We start from the raw sequence: 19,336 nt of genomic DNA, 5'->3' as shown, positions 1-19,336 counted from the left end.
TTTTCACAAGGGTATGTTGTGATAGGACGAGTGGTAGTGTTTTCAAACTGAAAGAGGATAGATTTACATTAGATGTTAGGAATAAATTCGTTCCTGTGAGGGTGGTGAGACACTGGAACAGGTTGCACAGGAAAGTTGTCAATGCCCCATCCCTAGATGTGTTCAAGGCCAGGTTGGATGGGGCTTTCAGCAACCTGGGGCAGAAATAAAGGAACAATCAAATGCTAGTTAACAGACATGCGTCCAATGAGTCAGGGATGCAAAAGTTACCCTGAATTCCCAACAATGAAAATTAAGCAGGAGCAACACTGGAAATGAGCAATAGGAAGGGGCTGATCAGAACTGACGAAAATAAAAGCAGAAATGACTCTGGGAAAAAAAAAAAAAAACAAACTGACACACCCCAATGTGGTATCACAGTGAGCATTGGAGAGTTTCAAACTCCAGAAAAGCAACTTTCTCACTGGACTGTGAAATTAAGAGGCAGCCAATGGAAGTAATGTATGTGTGAAACCTGTACAACGTATTAGAGCAACGGACCTATATTGCAGCATTTTGAGTTCCCCACACTTTTTGAAGGAAGGACTGTGAGGAAAAACAAAAGAATAAAGTTGTGGATAAACTAGTAAGAGACAGAGGAAAAGAAAAAAAAAAATCTACTGGAAAAAAAAGTATGGGAAGCCATGCAGAAAGCTTTTTTTCAAAACTGATTTTTTCCATTTGAACTTCAAATAGGTTTTTGGATTTGCTTTCTATTAATAAGGTGGTGACAATCACTTTGTCACTGCTTTGGTGTTCTCAAAGGTTAAGAGTGATGTGTTTCAGCATCAGTGGTCCTATATAAATGAAAGGACATCTGTATAAAAAGACTCTTTTATAACTTCTTGAGAAGTAAGGTGTGGGAAATTAACCCTTGGAAGTTTATTCTGGTATATATTCCACTAGGGTATGGTATATACAATATTATATAAGTCCATATTGCTAATTTTTGTGGTATCACCTTAAAATACTCAGGAAAGATCAGTTGTTACAGAGTTAACCAAAAAATCAGTCTGTTTTCTTGTTTTAACTGTGAGGCTTTGAGTATGTGTAGCTATCAAGGAAAAAAACCCCACAAAACAGGAATGTACGTGACTAGAAAATAGAAAACTGCTGTACTAGTACTGGAATTCTAGGACAACAGGTCCTGATGCCTCCCCTTCTGTTATTTCCCCTTCTGTTTTGTAAATTTTTTTTTCAAACATTTCCTATAAGTCTCATTGAAAGCTGGGTTTTTCTGTTTTCAGTCATGCCTCATTAACCATGTTCTGTATAAGGAGGAAAGTGACTTTAGTCTGGCTAGAAGATGTTCTGTGAGGTGACATGATATACTCCAGAATATTTTAAAAACTGTGTGCAAGCAATTCTGACATTTAACTTGAGGTTTAGAGGGGAAAAATGCTAATTTGGGGTTATTATAAAAAAAAAATTAGTTATACAGTGTTTTCCAGAAATGCCATCTCACAAATGGAGTAATGCAGTTGCCTCATTTCTAATTATATCATTCAGTTATTCTGATTGCATGGCTGTACATAAGCAGTCTCCCATACTATCAGAAAACCATGAGTTCACCTTCTAGACTCCATCACATATTCCTTGATGCTTACTGGCTCATTACTCATGAATACACTCTACCAAATTACTTCAACTTAAAGATTTTTCAGCATACAGTTCTCAGCAGGAATGTTGCACTTGTAACAGGAAAAATGTCAGAGACCACAGAGATTTGATTTGAGTTTGCTCTGAAAACTCTGAAATCTTATCCAGAATTATCTACCTCCTTGTGGTGTTGCTTCTTCCTCCCTTGTTCAAAACTTCAGGTCACAACAGACCTCTATTTATTTCCTTTTCTGCTCCTCAATTTCTCATCACAAGTCTGATATCTTTTGTAGAGATACTCTTGTGGAGTTTTCTTTAATTCCCAGTGCAAGCTCAGATTACTAAATTCTGACTCCTTTGATACTGATCCTCTATGGGATTTTTGCCAATAACAATTTCTCCTGCTAGGTTCTTAATTTTAAAAGGAATACAAAATAACTGTTTACCACAAAAAAACCCCAAACAAACAGTTGGTTTGTTTTCAGAAGATGAATAATACTTCGAGTGAAATAAAAGCCCTGCAAGGAAGAGAAGCAGAAAGGCCATACACTGCTTAATTCCTACATTGGTCCTATAATTATTTGGACCTCGTTTATCAACTCTGAGGTGCTCAAACTAATGGTCTTCAGCATCTCAGCAGACCAACCACATGTCAGAAAAGATCATGGTACATGATCAGTGCATCAAATACACTGCCTAAAACCTTAAAAAAAAAAAAAAAAAAAAAAAAAAAAGGTGTGTTGAATTCATCAGGAAAAAAGCTGAAAATGCACCCTTGAAAAACTTGGAAGGACTGGCTGACAAGGGATCAAACAGCTTATGGAAAGAAATAGGCAACTATGCTCTCCTACATACCTTAAAATTGATTGGATAAATGCTGCAGAAATGTTTGGTATGATTTGTGGTTTGGATTTATCTGGAGTTTTGTTTTTGCCTGTTTTTTTTTCCAAGATTCTTCTTGATATACCATAGTACTATTACTGTTTTCACAAACAGATTAATTTTACAAAACTTACCTGAAACTCTGGACCACAGACCATGGTGATCAGTTGGTGATCTTTTAATGTTATCTAGATGGACCTTTAACTGTAAAGAGTTCCACAGGCTTTTGAAAACATTATTTAGTAAGTATGATTTAGTCCATTACTTTTAGTCAGTATCCCCACAATTCTTAGTATTTTTGGATATAATGTAAACCAAAATATATCTAAATTTGTTTTCTAGAGTTCTTATCTTGCCTACATCCTTGCTATATTTTCATACCATGTGGTCTTCCCTTCATCAGGAATTATATTCCTGTTTTTCTTAAGCACCTTGATGTGTTCTCCAAGCTTGTTCAGAGCTGATGTTACTGAATCCACTGGCAAAATGCAGACTCTGTCTACTTGACTTCTGTGTGTGGATAAGGATTTGTTTAGCATTAGACACACAGTCTTAGTATTTTACACATCTCCTTCTTTAGTGGTAAGAAATAGCTCAAGTAAAATCTAAACAGAATTACCACAATGCTCAAACTCCAATTTATCTTAAACTACCCAGCAAGTAAATGATCTTACTATAGGCACTGTCTTAGTCATTTAGGAAGCTGCCATCCTAAAACTGGAATAACTTATAGTTTGTTAGTGCTTTGGGTTTCAGATTTTGGTTTGCTTTGGGTTTTGTGGTTTTTTTGTTTGGTTGGTTGGTTTTGGTTTTGTTTTTTTTTCAAGTTGCTACAATTCACTGGTGAGTACTCCCCTTTATTTAAGCGTTACTGAAGTGGAGCTTTCTCACTGAATTTTCAGTGGCACTTTTTAGATGTCTCTGTGGATGGAAAAAAAAGCAGAGCACAGAGAATTTACATCTGGACCAAGAGCTGGAGAGTTGTTCCATCTCATTTCAGAAAGCAACACAGGTACTCAGGTACTGTACCAGGAAATATAATTGCAAAAAGGAGCCATGATGAAGGCTTGAAAGACTTTCCAACTGTTGTCCTCTACAGCCATTCTTGCCTTACAAATCAGTTGGAGACATGAAATATTATCAGTATGAAAGAAGTTAATTTTTTCTGACCAACCAAGCTTAATAACAAGAAGCCCTGTGTACAAATTCTCCCTGAAATGTTAAAAACTGTATATGCTGAGGCTGGGCAGGGGGAGTACTAGGAGAATGGGGGATATGATGGAGGGAATAGGAAGGCAGACTGAAGGGAACACAAGGGATCATCATCATCACCGTGCTTCCGCAAGGCAGCAACAGGTACTCTTGTCATTCCTAACACATTTGTCTAATGACTCCACTTCATTCAAACATCACTTGTAAATCAAATCTCTCATTATCAGCATTGTACTCTGCCTCCTTGCTGTGGAGTGCTCAAAGCATGATACTTCACCCTGAACTACCAATATACTCACAACCAGGCAGGGAGTGTTTGTCAACAGCAATTGCACTCACTGTGCAGACATGCATTTAAACTGAAAAACTGTCTGTCCAAGAGAGAAATTCAGTTCCTGTTCCTAAATGGCTAAGGCTAATTTCTCAAAGATATAATATATCCCCTTAGTCATCTGAACTTGGAAGCTGGTTCTAACAAGAGACTGGATAGTTCAAAATAAAAGCTCCCATAGCTGCAACATAAAAAAATACAAATAATAAATATTTGGAATATATTCCCTTTTCAGCATCTCAAGTAGTTGAACCAGTATCTGCCAGAAATAATCTCAGTTATGAAGTATTTGATTAGAAAAGAACACAGAAATGGTTACAGAAAAAAAGGTGAGGAGGGAATTTATTTGTCTTTAGTGGCAGTGCTACAACTGAGAACCCTGCATGTAAAAAGACGGCACAGTGCCGTCATTTCTGTCTGAAACCAAATATTCCCTCACAAGAATTTAAAAAAACAATAATATAAATCAGTTTCAGTGACCACCCTATTAAGAGCTATGTCTTTAAGTCTTCCTTATTGATGAAATATTTCAATAGGATGATATTAGGTAATAGCAAAATACCGAGGAATTTTTGCCCAGAAAAAATGGTAGAAGGCAAATTTACCTAGAGTCATACAGCTGGACAGTAGGATAAGGGGACTCCATGGAGAATACTTTTGCTTTCCCAAAGACTGTGGTTTGCTGCTAGTCACAGTGCAGTAGGTAACTCTGGCTACAGAGAGGTACTGCACAGCTTTGCCAGCCACTGGAGGAAAGCCTAGAAGAGATGAAAGCTCAGGGCAGCAACTTAATGCATGGCTTCATTCAAGCTTATTGAAGCGTAACAATCTGTGTACTGGTCCCATATAACGTGTATTTACCATGGTGTTATAGTAGTGACCTTGAGTAAATCACTCAGTACACAACTTCTGGTGATTCCAGCAGTCTTATTTACATGACCATATGAGGTTTATCCACAGGCAAAGACTCTCAACTAGATTTTCCACATACTACTTCTATCATTTACTTCACTCTCTCTAAGAAGGAACAAGAAAGAACTTCAAATGTATGAAGTCCAACCAGGCCAACTTGGTCTGCAAGGGTATGCTCTTGGGTCAGAACAACCCAGTGAAATGCTACAGGCTTGGGGAGGAGTGGCTGGAAAGCTGCCCACAGGAAAAGGACCTGAGGGTGCTGGTTGATCTAGAGCTGAATGTCAGCCAGCAGTGTGCCCAGGTGGCCAGGGAGGCTAACAAGCATCCTGGCTTGTATCAGAAATACTGTGGCCAGCAAGACAAGGGAAGTGTTTGTTTTCCTGTACTCAACACTGGTGAGGCTGTACTTCAGTATTGTGTTCACAGTATTGTGTTCAGTTTTGGGCCTCTCCCTGCACGAAGGACATTGAGGTGCTGGAGCACATCCAGAGAAGGGTAACAAAGGTGCTGAAGGGTCTCAGGCAGGAGCCTCATGGGAAGTGACTGAGGGAACTGGGATTGTTTAGTCTGGAGAGAAGGAGGCTGAGGGAAGACCTTATTGTTCTCTCCATCTACCTGAAAGTAGGTTGTACCCAGGTGGGTGTTGATCTCTTCTCCCAGGTAAAAAGAAACGAGAGGAAATGGCCTCAAATTGTGCCAGGGAAAGTCTAGATAGATCTTAGGAAAAATTCTTTCACCCAAACAGTTGTCAGACACTGGAACAGGCTGGCCAAGGATGTGGTTGAGTCTCCATCCCTGGAGGTATTTAAAAGATGTATAGATGTGATGCTTAGTGGTGCTTAGGGTTTAGTGGTGGACTTGGCAGTTAACAGTTGGACTTCACAATCTTAAAGGACCTTTCCAACTAAACCAGTTCTATGATTTTAAGAAAACTTATGGCTTAATTTGGCAATTTGTTAAGGTTTCATATTATACAAAATCACAAGCACAAAAATTCAATTATAAAATATCTAATATATTTGTCACATGATTAACAGTTAATAGGAAATATTTCAGACAATTTTCCCTCAGAAAAGGCTGTTTCATTAAAAGTAAAGTTACTTGAAAGGAAATGTATCAAGACATTTGCCATTTCAAAAAAGCAGCAAGTGTTTTTAAATGGTAAAGTATTCAATATAGATATTTTCAAGATAAGATTCCTGGTTTAAAGTGCAAAATTACCATCTAGTTGTTTTTTTCTTTTTCTTATTTTCTTGCCCCAAAGACTAACATAGATATGTAGAAAAGCAAATCAAAAGAAAATATTTCAAAATTATGGTTACTAAGTATCTAAGATGACCTGATTCATCTTCCCCCTACTCATATATATATATATATATATATAAAATCGATAGTTTATCTGTTTTTATTTTTTCAGAGAGGAAAAATAATCTGAAACTTAAAAAAATATTGAAATGGTAATTATTTCTGAGCCATGTTCAGGTTTTGTAATGTCATTTTATTAAATTTTTTGACGATTGCTTTTTTTGAAATGTTCTGAATGTTTCTTTCTCCTCCCTGATTTTTTTCTTCATTAGATGTATAATTTTTTAAGTGGTCTTAATATTAAAGAGTCCTTTTTTTTTCTCTGGCTTACTCTTCCTCAGGTTTTAGTCAACAATTTCTAACATATTTCTAACAATTTTCTGTTAGCACCTAATTGTGAAGTCACAGACAAAGACTTTCATTTAAGCTAAAGATTAGGTATCTGGAAGGCATAGGAAATGCTGATAGTGATTATGATTTACAAGAAAGTATTAAAATCAACAATTCAAGACCTGTGGCAAAAAAAATGTTCTAAACAGAGATAAAATGCAATCCGAAGCAGTGTTTTTGGAAGCTTTCCTGGGTTAAATAGGGAGCATTGCACTTGTTGCTCTCTGGAATGCTACCAAAACCAAGGATACAGATGTCCAGAAAATGATGTGTTTGCAAAATTTGCAGTGGTATCATACATACATAACAGTTTCTCCATTCACAGTTGTGAACTCACTGGTCTTATAAAATTGCACTCAGTGTCTGGTAGAGGTTGAAACCACAGCCGAATGTTGCCTCAGCTGTTTTAAGTACACTGGGCAGGTTTGTTACATTTGGGGGCAGACATGTCCTTGGTGGGCTGTCCTCTGAATCTATCGGTCATGACAAGATTTTTGTCATCCAACAAGTTGCCTTCTTCATGCCCCTTTATGCACAGTCCCAGAAGACTTTTTGACAGCTCCCCCAGTCAGGTCAGAATTTTACTTTTCAACTAATAAGAATGCAGTTAATCAACAAGCACTCAAAATTCTACAGTCACCAACAATGTAAACCACACAATGTGTAAGTAATCTATTGTTTCAGTACTTACTTTGTCTAAACCACCCAAGCTTCTATAAAAATTAACTCCTTATTAAAAAATCATATGTACAAAACTGTGAGCTAGGTTGTGGGTTTGGCCAGGCCTGGTCTCTGACATGAATAGCCAGTTCAGAGGAGTGACCACTGAGTCTTAATTACAACAAACCATGAATTAAATACTTAGGTAGTGTTTAGTTTGCACGTTTTCTCATTTGAATTTTTGTAGACATTTCTAAGTTTGATGTTGAATGGCATTTTGCCAGAAAAAAATCAATATATTTTTAACAACTGAGTGTTAAATTCTACCTTCTGGACAAATAGTGATTTAAATGAGATTTAATATTAAATTTACATACATGTGTTAGTAAAGACATACTTGTAAAAGAGTCACTGGTAGGACAAATTTGAAGTCTTAATATCAAGATAAAACATTTATAGTACACCCAGTCATTACAACATAAAGTAACAGTCTGCTGACTAGCAGCCAGTATGGCTGAAATCAACATTTTCACTCTGAAGTTATTAATATTCTGCTTTTTTATAATTATCTGTTTCATGTTATCCTCATGATATACAGACACAGATCAAGTGCCATGTGCTGATCTGGACCCTCCATCGCAGAGACATGAAAATGTTCCAGACAGAACACTCATTACCAGCACTAGAACGTTACCAGGTTACTACGTTATTACAGAAAAGAACAACACATGGGAGGATAGTTTGCTATCTTTACTACCAAGACTGCATTTTGAAGCCTTCACTGAGTCTGTCAGTGCCTTTGTAACAATTTACAGCATTTCATAGTGAGAAGTTAACTATTTGTTAAGTTAACAAAACTTAACACGTTAAATTTTATATGAAAATTATTTGATCTCAGCAGCTGTTTTTCTGACTAAATCTCCTGCAAAGTATTCCAGTATTTACACACTTCCAAAAGAGGGTTTCCATTCTGCTTAGTAAAGGAGGGACTTAAATGGAAAAATCAACGTTCCTCAGCTAAGAGGAAACATTCAGGAAATAATTGACTCAGTGCTAGTATTTCCCTATAATCTTAATGATTAGACTCCCATTTGACAAGGAAAGGCACAACACATCTCTTGAAGTAAAGGAAATACATGCAAAGGTCAGGCAATATTACACCCAGTATCTTAAAAAATGTTCTCTTATTATTTAGCAGCCTGGTCAACAGTCCACAACCTTCAGATTAGTAGGTTCCAGCCCTCAATTTTTTTTTCCCAAATTAATGGAAAGACACAGGTATCAGTAACTAGTGCTGTGCTAGAAGAAGCATTGCTAAGAACATGGCAGGTTCGGCATTCTTTCCTGGTGCTTTTTCTAAGCAACAGAAGTAAGTTAAACTTCTGGAGCTGAAGAAAGTTTCTAACAAGGTCAAGTGAATATTAGGGAAACAGTTTGTCCTAAAGGTCTATCTTTAGCTAAATCAAAAGATCTATAATCTTCTCTCACCAATATTTTAAAGTCTAGCACCTTTTCTGAATTGTATTCTAATTCATTTTCTTGCAACTAAGGATGTATTATGTAAATCTGTAAATACAGAGCTTCTTCTGTTTTCTGTTCTGAGACACAATAAAGGTCAATTTTCAGTACATTGTATTTTTTCTTGCTTTCTGACTATTTGTGCTTCATGAAAGTTAGGGTAAAGGATATGAAACCCAGTGTTTTAAGGTAGTGTTTATTTTGTTGCACTGGAAACAAACAAAACCAAACTTGCTGCATTGATTTACCAAATAAAACCACTAGCAAGACATCACTGTTCATGTTTTCATTAAACAAATATTAATTTTTGTCCAGATACATTTTGCAAATTTGCCACAGCTCAGCAATGAACTATTTACAGAAAATGCTAAGAACACAATGTGAACATAAAATGCTGCTGCCTGTTGCCTAAGGAGAGTTCAGTTTTACAGCAAGGGTGTTGACACCTCCAACCTTTTTATTACCTGAAAACCCATCAACAGCTTTGCAATGATGAATGCAACACGGTTCAATTTGCATTTGTAAATTCACTTTTAAAAATGGCAGAGGTGTGCCAGCACATCTGGAAACCATTTTTAATTACACTTTCCTCAAGTGGGAAAGCAGTAGCTTGTACCCCCATAGTGCAGTGTTTATATCTGACCACACAAATGCAAGCAACCACCTGTGCTTTACAGTGATTTTCATTGTAGAGTATATCACATTACTACCCTATTATTCCAGAATGACATTTGAAGCTGTTGTGTGACTAAGCTGCAGCAAGTGTGGTCTTGGAAAGGCCTCTACTCTACAAAAATGTAATAAAGTTGATTGCAGTTTGGGTACTTACCGGTGGAGGATCTCACTATACTCATGGTCCTAAAGCTGGCTTCTCTTACTCTGAAAGTCATAAAAGATATACATTAACAATCATGATTACCAGTCTAGGAACTGGAATTTAGAAAACTAATGTACGCACTCAAATCAAATACCTTGCAAGTATTTAGCATGTATTTCCAATATTTGTTTCCTTCCTACTACTAATACAGGTGTATTATAGTCAAATACTCTGCTTCGTCAGATTATTTGGAGATTATAAAAAGCAGTTCAACTGTGGTCTGTCAGCCTAACAATATTTTGATTCTGTCATAAATATTTTCATAGGTTGTAACACTGTGAGTTACACCACTGTGTTTTCTAAACTTAACCTTCCTCCCCTACTCCCTCTTGCCTCACCCAAATGTAACAGCTTTTTTACATCACTGTTCCTCATTTCTGACAAAAAAAAAAAAAAAGTTTCAAATGTCTATAGAATCCTTTTTTTCTTTGCAATGTTCTGAATATTTTGGGAGAGGGTAATGTTGACACAAAAAAATTACAAATCACAGTGGAAGGAAAAGGCTGAGCATTTGTAATGCTCAGCCCTTGGGAAACCTTGCATGCCCAGAGACAGACTCATCAGAAATGGAGACGGGTATGTGTAACTGTAGAAAATGTAAAGTACACAATTTTGCAGACTGGCTTTCAGGATAATTTGTGACACCGACCTGCACTATGTGCAAGTAACAAAAAAAAAAACCCCCCAAAAAAAGGCCCAAAGATCATATAATTGACTCAGTTACTATGCTTATAAGAAAACTTCCACACTGCAATACATCTAAAAAAACCTCATTCACCTGTCTCACATTTTCTGCCTTTAATTTAGGCCTTGAGGTTTTCAGTAACTCATGCAGCCACAGAGGATCCCTTAGGGGACTGAGTCTTCTCCCCATGTAATGCTCATGTAACCTCACCGTGTGCTGCCGAGGGTCTCAAGCTGCAGCTGAAAGGAACTCATCCTGTTTTGAGAACGACTCAAAGCAGACCTTCGCCTAGCATCCTGACACAGCTGCTACATTCCCTCTCTATCAAGCAGAACAACTGATCTGTAGGGTCACAAGTACCTTGGCTTCACTCCTGCCCTCCCACTGCTCTCCCCCCGCTGCTGGGCTCAGTAGTGCTGAGGCGTCCCAGTGCCGCTGGCTCACACCGCCCAGGAGAGCTGCTGCTTCCCTGGCAGGCAGGGCTCCCAGGGTCAGCAGAGAGGGAACAGCAAGATCTGCCTTAATGCACCTCATTTTTGTCTCCTCAGAGCCTCCCACGTGACACCCGGTAGGCATTTAAATGTTCGCCCAAATATTATGCGTTGAAATACTGGAGGGGGTGGTCACTGGGTTGTATATCTATCTTTTGCAAAAAGGGTAATATTTTAAGAGATTGAATAGGTTAAAAGTCCATAACCTCATTGCTGAAAAAGCATAACCTGATTTCACATTGCAAATACATTTATTATCTATGCAAAGAAGGCGCAATATTCCTTCTCCCATTCTACAATGTGTGGTAACAATTTTAGATTGCTATAATTTATGAGAATTGATTAAACCTAAAAGAAAAGAATTATCATGGTCTACTTCAAAATACAGGTGCACTCTGAATATAACTTATTAAAGGTTTTCCAAATAAATACACCTACAGGGTAAACAAACACTGAAGCACTCTACCGTACTCTATAAAAGATAAAAATATGCTTTTTTTGTTTGAAGATTAAGGTATCTGGAAATCAATGTTGCTGAAAGGAAACTATGTCTAATTATCAGAATAACAGACCTAGAGTTAAATCCATTTTATCTTGGACATACACTATGTAATACAGCATTTAAACAGTAATACTCTAGACGACAGAGAGTGGCACTTTCTGAACTCCGCTTGAAATGGTGATATGAACTGATATAATCAAGGTCATCCACGAGAGTAATTTCTAGCAAAAAGGAGGAGAAGGATGAGACAAAAGACTGCAAATGGGCAAAATAAGCCTTCGGACATCTGCTTCTTTACAACACAGGGAAAGCATGCTCAAGCCTTTTATTCAGTAAACCTTCCTCTTTGAAGAGTGCCAACGAAGACAAAGAAGCTGCATGAGGAAGATGGCAATGGCAGTCATACTAGTGCCACCAGGAATTAAGGAGGAAGGGGCAGATTCTGCCAGCCTGGAGCAGGCAGGTCACAGGGTGCTGGAACTGAAGAGCTGCAAAGTCAGAGATAGTGTCTCTGCTGACTGCAGCAGGCCCTTGCCCTTTTAAATTTTAAACTTCCCCCCTCATAACACTGTCATCATGAACTTAAGGATGTGACTGGGAAGGAGAGCAGAAATGCCTTTGAAGTAATGAAATACATCCAAGACCCTGGATACTCACCATTTTAAAGCACTCAGCCTGAGCAGCAGGTTAATAGTCTGCAAGTAAGGAGCAAGCAAGCAGAGAAAAAAGCCCAACACAAATGTATCCTCACTGCCTAACTCACAGAACCACAGAATCAACATTGGTTGGAAAGGACCTGCAAGATCGAGTCCAACCATCAGTCCTACATCACCTTAAGCATTAAATTACCTCCCAAAGTGCCACACCTACCCATTTTTAGAATACCCCCAGGGACAGCAACTCCACCACCTCCCTGGGTAACCTGTTCCGATGCTTCACCACTCTTTCAGCGAATAAATTTTCCCTCATGTCTACTCTGAACCTCCCCTAGTTGAGCCCATTATCTCTTGCCCTATCGCCACTAGGGACAAGAGGCCGACACCCACCTCAAACTCCCTCTGATTCCAGACATTTGGGGTGTACTGGAGCTGTACCTCCATCACTACCCAGTCAGGCAGACAGCATGCCAGCAGCCACACTGGATCCTGCCCACCACACTGCTGTCCCCAAGACCTGCTGGAAACCAGCTCCAGGGCTATGGGCTGGTGCTTCGGCCTGCACACATCTGTGGAAGGGAAAACACCTGGGCTTAGGTACAGGGTTCCAGGGAGTCCAAGCAGGCAGAGGGATTCATCCCAGGAGTAGGGTACTGCCAAGGAAGCCACAGCTGTTCTCTCCAGAGCAGGACTGATGTCATGCCTGTTCTCTCCTATAGCCAACTGACTGAAAACATTAAAAAGTCTTTGCAATCCTATTGGAGCTTGACTAGCAGGACAATGCATCTTTGTTCTCAATTAAAAACATTGGTTGGTTTCAGTATTTACTTAAAAGCCAGAAGGAACATGATTTTGTGATTGTAACCACAGTTTATCAATTGCGGCAAATGTTTTAAACTATCAAGGTCTGGTAGAGGAAGGAGGAGTAACAACAAACAACATTGTGATTACAAGTAACTTTCATCCAGCCAGCACAATTCCACTTGTATTCTGAAATCATTGTAGCATAATCACAAACTGAAATCATACTTGTAGTGAAATACCACATACAATATGCTGATATGGAGGGATTTTATTAGCACAGTACATGACTGGATACTGCAAGTGGTTTGCCTGCTACGTACTCCTTTTCATAAGAATGCAGAGCAATCTTGGCTGTTCTCGTACAGAAAAATGAGAAGCAGAGCAAGAAAGAAATAGAATTTGTGTTAAATTGGATTTTCTTGTCTCCTCCTGTAGCTTTTATCACCCACATGACAAAACATTATCATTAGCAGTTTATACCAAAAGTTAACATTTGCCCATCATTTTCTGTTTTCTCTAAACCACAAAGGTTGAAGCCTGCTATGCTCTCCCCTTATCTTACTCAGTTACTTTAGAATCTAAGAGCACACTGTGCACATTAATCTTTCATGGCAGAGTTCACTGAAGTTCTGCCAAAATTCAATAATTGTGTTCCATCCAATGCAGCAATTTATTTATCTCATTGCTGGAATTTTGAACATATAGAACAAAGTGCTTAGTTTATATGAATTAAATGCTTGCTAAAAAAAAAACAAGAAAACAAAAAACCAACAAAAAACCCACAAGACAAGACAAAACAGTCCTGCTTCCTTTCTAATGTCTTTAAAAATGCAATAGAATAAACCTGTTCTTTTAGAAAAGAACTGTTTTCTTGACAAACTGAAAATGGTCCACAATGTATTTAGCGTTGTTTTTTTTTTCATTTAAGTGAAAGTTTTTTATAAATACATTTGCAACTTTTATTCAAATGTGTAACAATATGTACCACTTACATTGCACTACTAAAACATGAAATATTAATGTCTAACTGCCATTAAAAATGCTAACTACAAAGCAAGAATATGTATTCTGAAAGGAGAATAAACTGGCTTACTGCACTGAAATGAGTAACTGGCAGCTCTACAGTTCTACAAAGTAAAATAGAAGACACAAATTTACAACAAAGTTAAGCTTTGTAATTGCACTCTTTCATGATATGTTTGCAAACAAATAGAAAACATAAAGCCCTCCAAGTGGAAAGATTAGGGACATGTTATTCCTGAAGGAGGTTAAAAATAAAAATGGCATAATGCAGAATACTTAATATCCTTCACCTTTTGTAATCTCAGGAAAAGTAACTAAACAGCTATTTAGCAACCTGACTACAAGGAAGAAACATTAACCTAGCAGTCTGGGATTTAAAACCAGAATACAATATCTATACATTTTAAATTTTACACTTATGAATACAGAATGCTAATTTATCTAATGGAAACATAACTTTTTTTTTTCATGTTCATAAAGACAACATCTTTCTTGCTGAAGGAAAATGTTAATGTCTGTAATCGAAACCCGTATTTATAATGTTTTATGTTTATAAGGAAAACGCTGTTATTTCATATATTGAATTATACACTTAAGGCATGCTATCAGACAAAATTTGACTCTGTATTTAGAAACCGCTCTCAAAGTTTCTGGAGCGTAATTCGCTGTGATTTATGACACAGTCCTTCACCAACCAAAACAGAAATGAAAACTTCAAGAAGTAGTGCACTTGCATGTGCTCATTATTTCACAGTAAAACTAGAAATATCACAATGAAACATTTTAAAGTTAGTTTTTCATTAGCTAGATGTTTATATGCATACAATAAATTAACTGAATGTAATTTAGTAACTCTGAATAAATTACTTCCATGCACCAGCAAATAAATTCCGTAATGCTTTGCCGTAATTCTACTATCACATTTGCTTTTTCAGCCAGTACAGTCATTTTCTGGCAATGCTTTACATTTAAATAATATTCAACTGTAATGCATTTTTTTCTTAGTTTAAAACTTTTTAAATATTCAAGAAAAATGTAATTAAGTCCTATCAGTTTTATTTTATTAATGTTCTCCATCTACCTCTTTAACATGTTAATCCTGTCTTCTTTCTTTCACTGTAAATACAATGTGTTACAGTTAAACTCGTAGGAGACTTTCGAGTATTGTAACTCAGTGTCCTGCAACGTAACAATGAACAAACTCTTCCAGGCAAGTTATATAAAGTACAGATACTGAAGAGCCTGAAGAGATCGAGGGTTTTTTCCCAAAATTAGCTATGTCTTGCATTAGATAATAAAGGAAACATACACACATATATAGACACACACACACTACGGAAAATGTATGGTTTAACAGAGGAAAGAAAATACCTGTAAAGACCATTTTAGCAGCAAGCACTACTGCCAAAGGGACCAATGCTGGGGGAGCGGGGGAAGGTGCAAAAAGGCTGTTCCACATAAATATTGCTATGGTAAGTATGGATTCTCTTATAAGTAAACAACTCATATAGGAAGTAATGAGAAACCCCCTGGCTATCACCAAAAGTGCTGTTACATAAAATAAAAATTATCTAGCAAAAATGCTGCCTATGCAGCAAAAGACATATTCTGTCTTTACACTGAACGCACATGGAAAAGACACTGGGGTAGGGTATACACAGCACAAAATAGGAGGTTCTTAATTTCTAGTTGCAGGGTTGTTTTGTTAAATACAGATTAAATTCACAAAATGTTCAAGTGTACAACAATAATCATGTATTCACTTACAGTGCCAGACTTGTTTTTATAATATCATGGACGAATAATCACCCATTTATTACACCGATGATCTCCAAAAGTTTCAAAACTCTAAGCACACTTGAAACGTGAACTTTTGCCGTTCCTTATTAATGTTTAGACTAACTCCCTTTCCCTCTTTTTAACAACAAAGGACTCCCAGCTCCTGCTCCTTGTCTCACAGATCAGACCAATACCCAGATTTCAAGGAATCGGGATAAATCCAAAGGCACATCTGAGTTTCCCCTTGAAAATTTCTCCCCAATGGCTCCAGATATGTATTTTTTTAAACAGCTATATCAAAAAAGCTTCACTCACACAATTCAAACAAAGAACCTTCCCGAAAATGTCATTACTTACTTTTCACTTTGAGCATAATTTACTGAGATTAAAAGTTTAAAGATTCATCTGCTTTATGTCCACAAGAACTTTAAGCAACCCCCTCATATTGTATCCTCTTAAATGTGACAATTAGGGCTGCTTTGCAATGTAGAAAAATATAGAGGTACCAATGATACTCATTATGCCTCAGCTGCCTGTAGCCTGGGTTTTGGAGGTGCATAAGCTGTAGAAATTTCAAATTATAATAGCAACAATTTGGTACATGTGGAAAAAAGCAGACAGACAGACAGACAGACACACACACACCCTCTCCGAATGCTTCAGATATACTGTATAAAGTCATTTTGACATGCCTACACAACTGGTTGTGGCAGCTTTCAGACATGGTTCCTAATCACAAAAAAATGCTTCAGGTTCTTTTAGAGAAAGCTTGCCGTTGGGAAGTTGATTTTGGCCAAGTGCCAAAATCATGTGCAAAAGGGGCCCTCATTACCAATTCATGGCAGCCTTCAGCGCTGACAAAAAATGTGACCCAACAGGCTAAAGCAACAACTAAAATTAAAAAGTATGAGACAAAGACAACTTACTTAATATTCCTTCCATCGCCACATTAAACTTTTCCGTAATTAAACCCTTGTTAGTTCAAAGCCGTTTTCAACTACTTTTAAATGATTGCACAGGCAGTCTGTAACAGTTGAAAGCTTTCCCTGTAAATTCTCCCCAGCCACTTCACTTTTAACAGTTTTTGGGTTCAGCAGCAGAACTTTCTGCCGGGAGCCCCTGCAAGAACCCTCTCTCAAAAAGAAGCGTGGCGCCCGCGCACATTTCAGCAAAAACTAAGCAGATTTTGCAAGCGTTAAAGGCATAGGAGGAGTGAGAAGGGGGGGAGGAGAGAAAGAGCCCGATATGCCGGAGCAGCTATTTCCAAAACTTTCTTAAAAGCTTATCAAAATGGGCATGCAAACATTAAGCAACCACAATTAACAGCTCTCGCTGCACCCCTATCCCATAAAAATAGATTTGATACACGGCCTTACCTAGATGTCGTCTGGCTTTTCTGCGGATCAAAAAGTTTCCTGCCTAAGCACACAGATATTCTTTCACAAACCATAAAGGCCCCTTTTATTAATCCAGCACTGTAACAGCCTGCTTTCTACACCACGTTGAGAGCAGGATGCATCGGCTTTCGAGAGAAAAACAGTCCTAATACACAATTAATGGCAGATTGTATACTAGTGGATTTATCTTAGAGAGTGAAAAGGCATTTTTTAAAAAGCAAAGAGGGTGCGGTCAGATGTTAGGCTATCCCTGAGAAAAGGGGCCTAGGCTGCACTAGTACCTAAATACTAGCAGAAGCTTACTGGGAAGGGAGCCAATGGAATGACTTTGTTTGACCCAGCTGCCAATCTCTCCTGAAGCACTGCGCCAGACTAAACACTGACACTATTTTAACTCAAATCAGGCTACAGCAGCTGTTTGCTTTCCGGCTCTCAGCTATGCACCATGGATGGCCATGATGACTCTGCACAGCACATATGATAGAGCTGGGGCACTTCTGCTAAAATATGTTCCATGTTTGGACTGGTGGTGTAGGAGTGGGGGTTGGGGAAACTGCTGTTTTGGGGGGTTCTTTCTTTTTTTTTTTTTTTTCTTTTAGAGATTCCTATCTCCATTTTCCCTTACATGACATAAAAATCAGATTTGAGGCTAGCAGAAAATTCACTGCTGCAAGTCAGGTGAAAGAAGTAGAAAACTTACTGCTTGGGACTGACAAGAACCAGAATACACTGCAAAGGGGTGCATGTGTATTCATGACTCCAAAATCTACCTACAACTTTAAATTACTTATTTTCCTTTCACTAGTTGCTCTAAAATTGCTCAGCACAAAAATAACCAAGAGATTCTCCCTCTCATTCTTATTTAACTATAAAAGGAAAGTGTGTGTGCATGTGTATAAGAAAGCAGGCATTACATGTGTGCATACATGCATATATTTACATATGCATCTATATTCTTATCTAAATTACACCAGTGTAAACTGCACTGCAAGCAATGATATTATTGCAGGTGAAAACTTTGGGTGGAATTTGATAGGAAATTTATACATGAAAGTATAGGGGACTGAAAAAATCCATAAGCATTATGGGTAATAGGCATGTGGCATGGAGGCTCATATGTCTCTTCTAATTCAAAAAATATCAAAGAAGAATTGCAGCAACAGAAACAAAGCACAGACATGTTAAAATCCAGTGCAGGGTTCTGAAGTAATGGGCGTGCAGCATAGTCCAACACAGCACCTACAGTTTTCAAGCATTTTCAGTGAGACTCAGCCACACACTACTTAAGCCAAAACTTTGCTTCCTCTCACCCTGTCATGAAGCATTGCTGGTTATTTCCAAAACTGCATGTCATGATAATTTCTTAGTTCAGTAAAATACCTTTTACATGCCAGTAAAATGCCTCCACCTACAACCAAGAGGCATAAAGAGGGAAACCAACCTTTTTAATTTAATTTAAAATTGTGTGATTTGATAAAGAGGGGAAAATCCGGCTCTGGACACCTGAATGCCTTCAGTAAGCACTGCTAGGTATCTCAAATTCAGTATGTATAATCAACACAGACAATGGGAAAAGAAAACCCAAAACAGAAATGGAAAAGAAAAGAAAACAAAACAGTCTAAACCATGAGCCTGTTGCACTGTCTTAAGGTGGTGTGCACTGACTGATTTCCATGAGCTGTTCAGAAGTCTACTAGCAGAAATCAATGGAAGTCACGGATGCTGCCCGAGCTCAAATCTTACAAAATATCTGCCCCTCTCACTGGTCTTCAAGTATATTAACAGTTTAAGTAAAGATCCCAGAAAAGATCCTAAATACTCCACCATGCAATGAATAAGGATTACAAGTGAAATGAGTAATGGCTATCACAACAAATGCCAAATGCTCCTGTCTAACATAAGAACTGGAATGGAAGAGCAGACCTGCATTGTATTTGAAATGCCGAGTAAGAATGTGCAGTTCCATTTACACTTTGGGGGAAGTTACATGACAGGCAGGTCCCTACACCTGAGAAATCTTAAATTTTAAAATGGCAGACAGGTGAGACAAAGTCAACTCTTTTCTCTCTTTTGGGAGCATGGTAAGCATTTATAATGAGATGAATTTGCAGGCATCCTAAATAAAATGCGACTTCTCAGCAAGGAGAGCACATGCCTTGTGAATTTACATCTCATGTTGCACCAGACAAGAAAGGCAAATAGTGTGGTGATAGGTCTAGAAAGGCATTAACAACACAAAATCTAGTATGGCTGGAAAAGAAAAAAATGTGC

General features: G+C 37.9%; 1 long non-coding RNA gene across 1 annotated transcript in view; it reads right to left on the bottom strand.

Moving 5' to 3' along the window:
* LOC115598813 overlaps window positions 1-17,291 on the bottom strand; it is a 94,590-nt gene extending 77,299 nt beyond the window's left edge. The window contains exons 1-2 of the long non-coding RNA XR_003987937.1: window positions 17,045-17,291; window positions 9,681-9,730 (exon numbers count right to left, since the gene is read on the bottom strand). This is a non-coding gene — a long non-coding RNA (uncharacterized LOC115598813). The remainder of the gene's footprint in view (window positions 1-9,680; window positions 9,731-17,044) is intronic.
* Between the last annotated feature and the right edge of the window lie 2,045 nt (window positions 17,292-19,336).

This window comes from Calypte anna, chromosome 1 (genome assembly GCF_003957555.1).
Source record: "Calypte anna isolate BGI_N300 chromosome 1, bCalAnn1_v1.p, whole genome shotgun sequence".
Lineage (NCBI taxonomy): Eukaryota > Metazoa > Chordata > Aves > Apodiformes > Trochilidae > Calypte > Calypte anna.
This window is presented reverse-complemented; position numbering and strand designations above follow the sequence as displayed.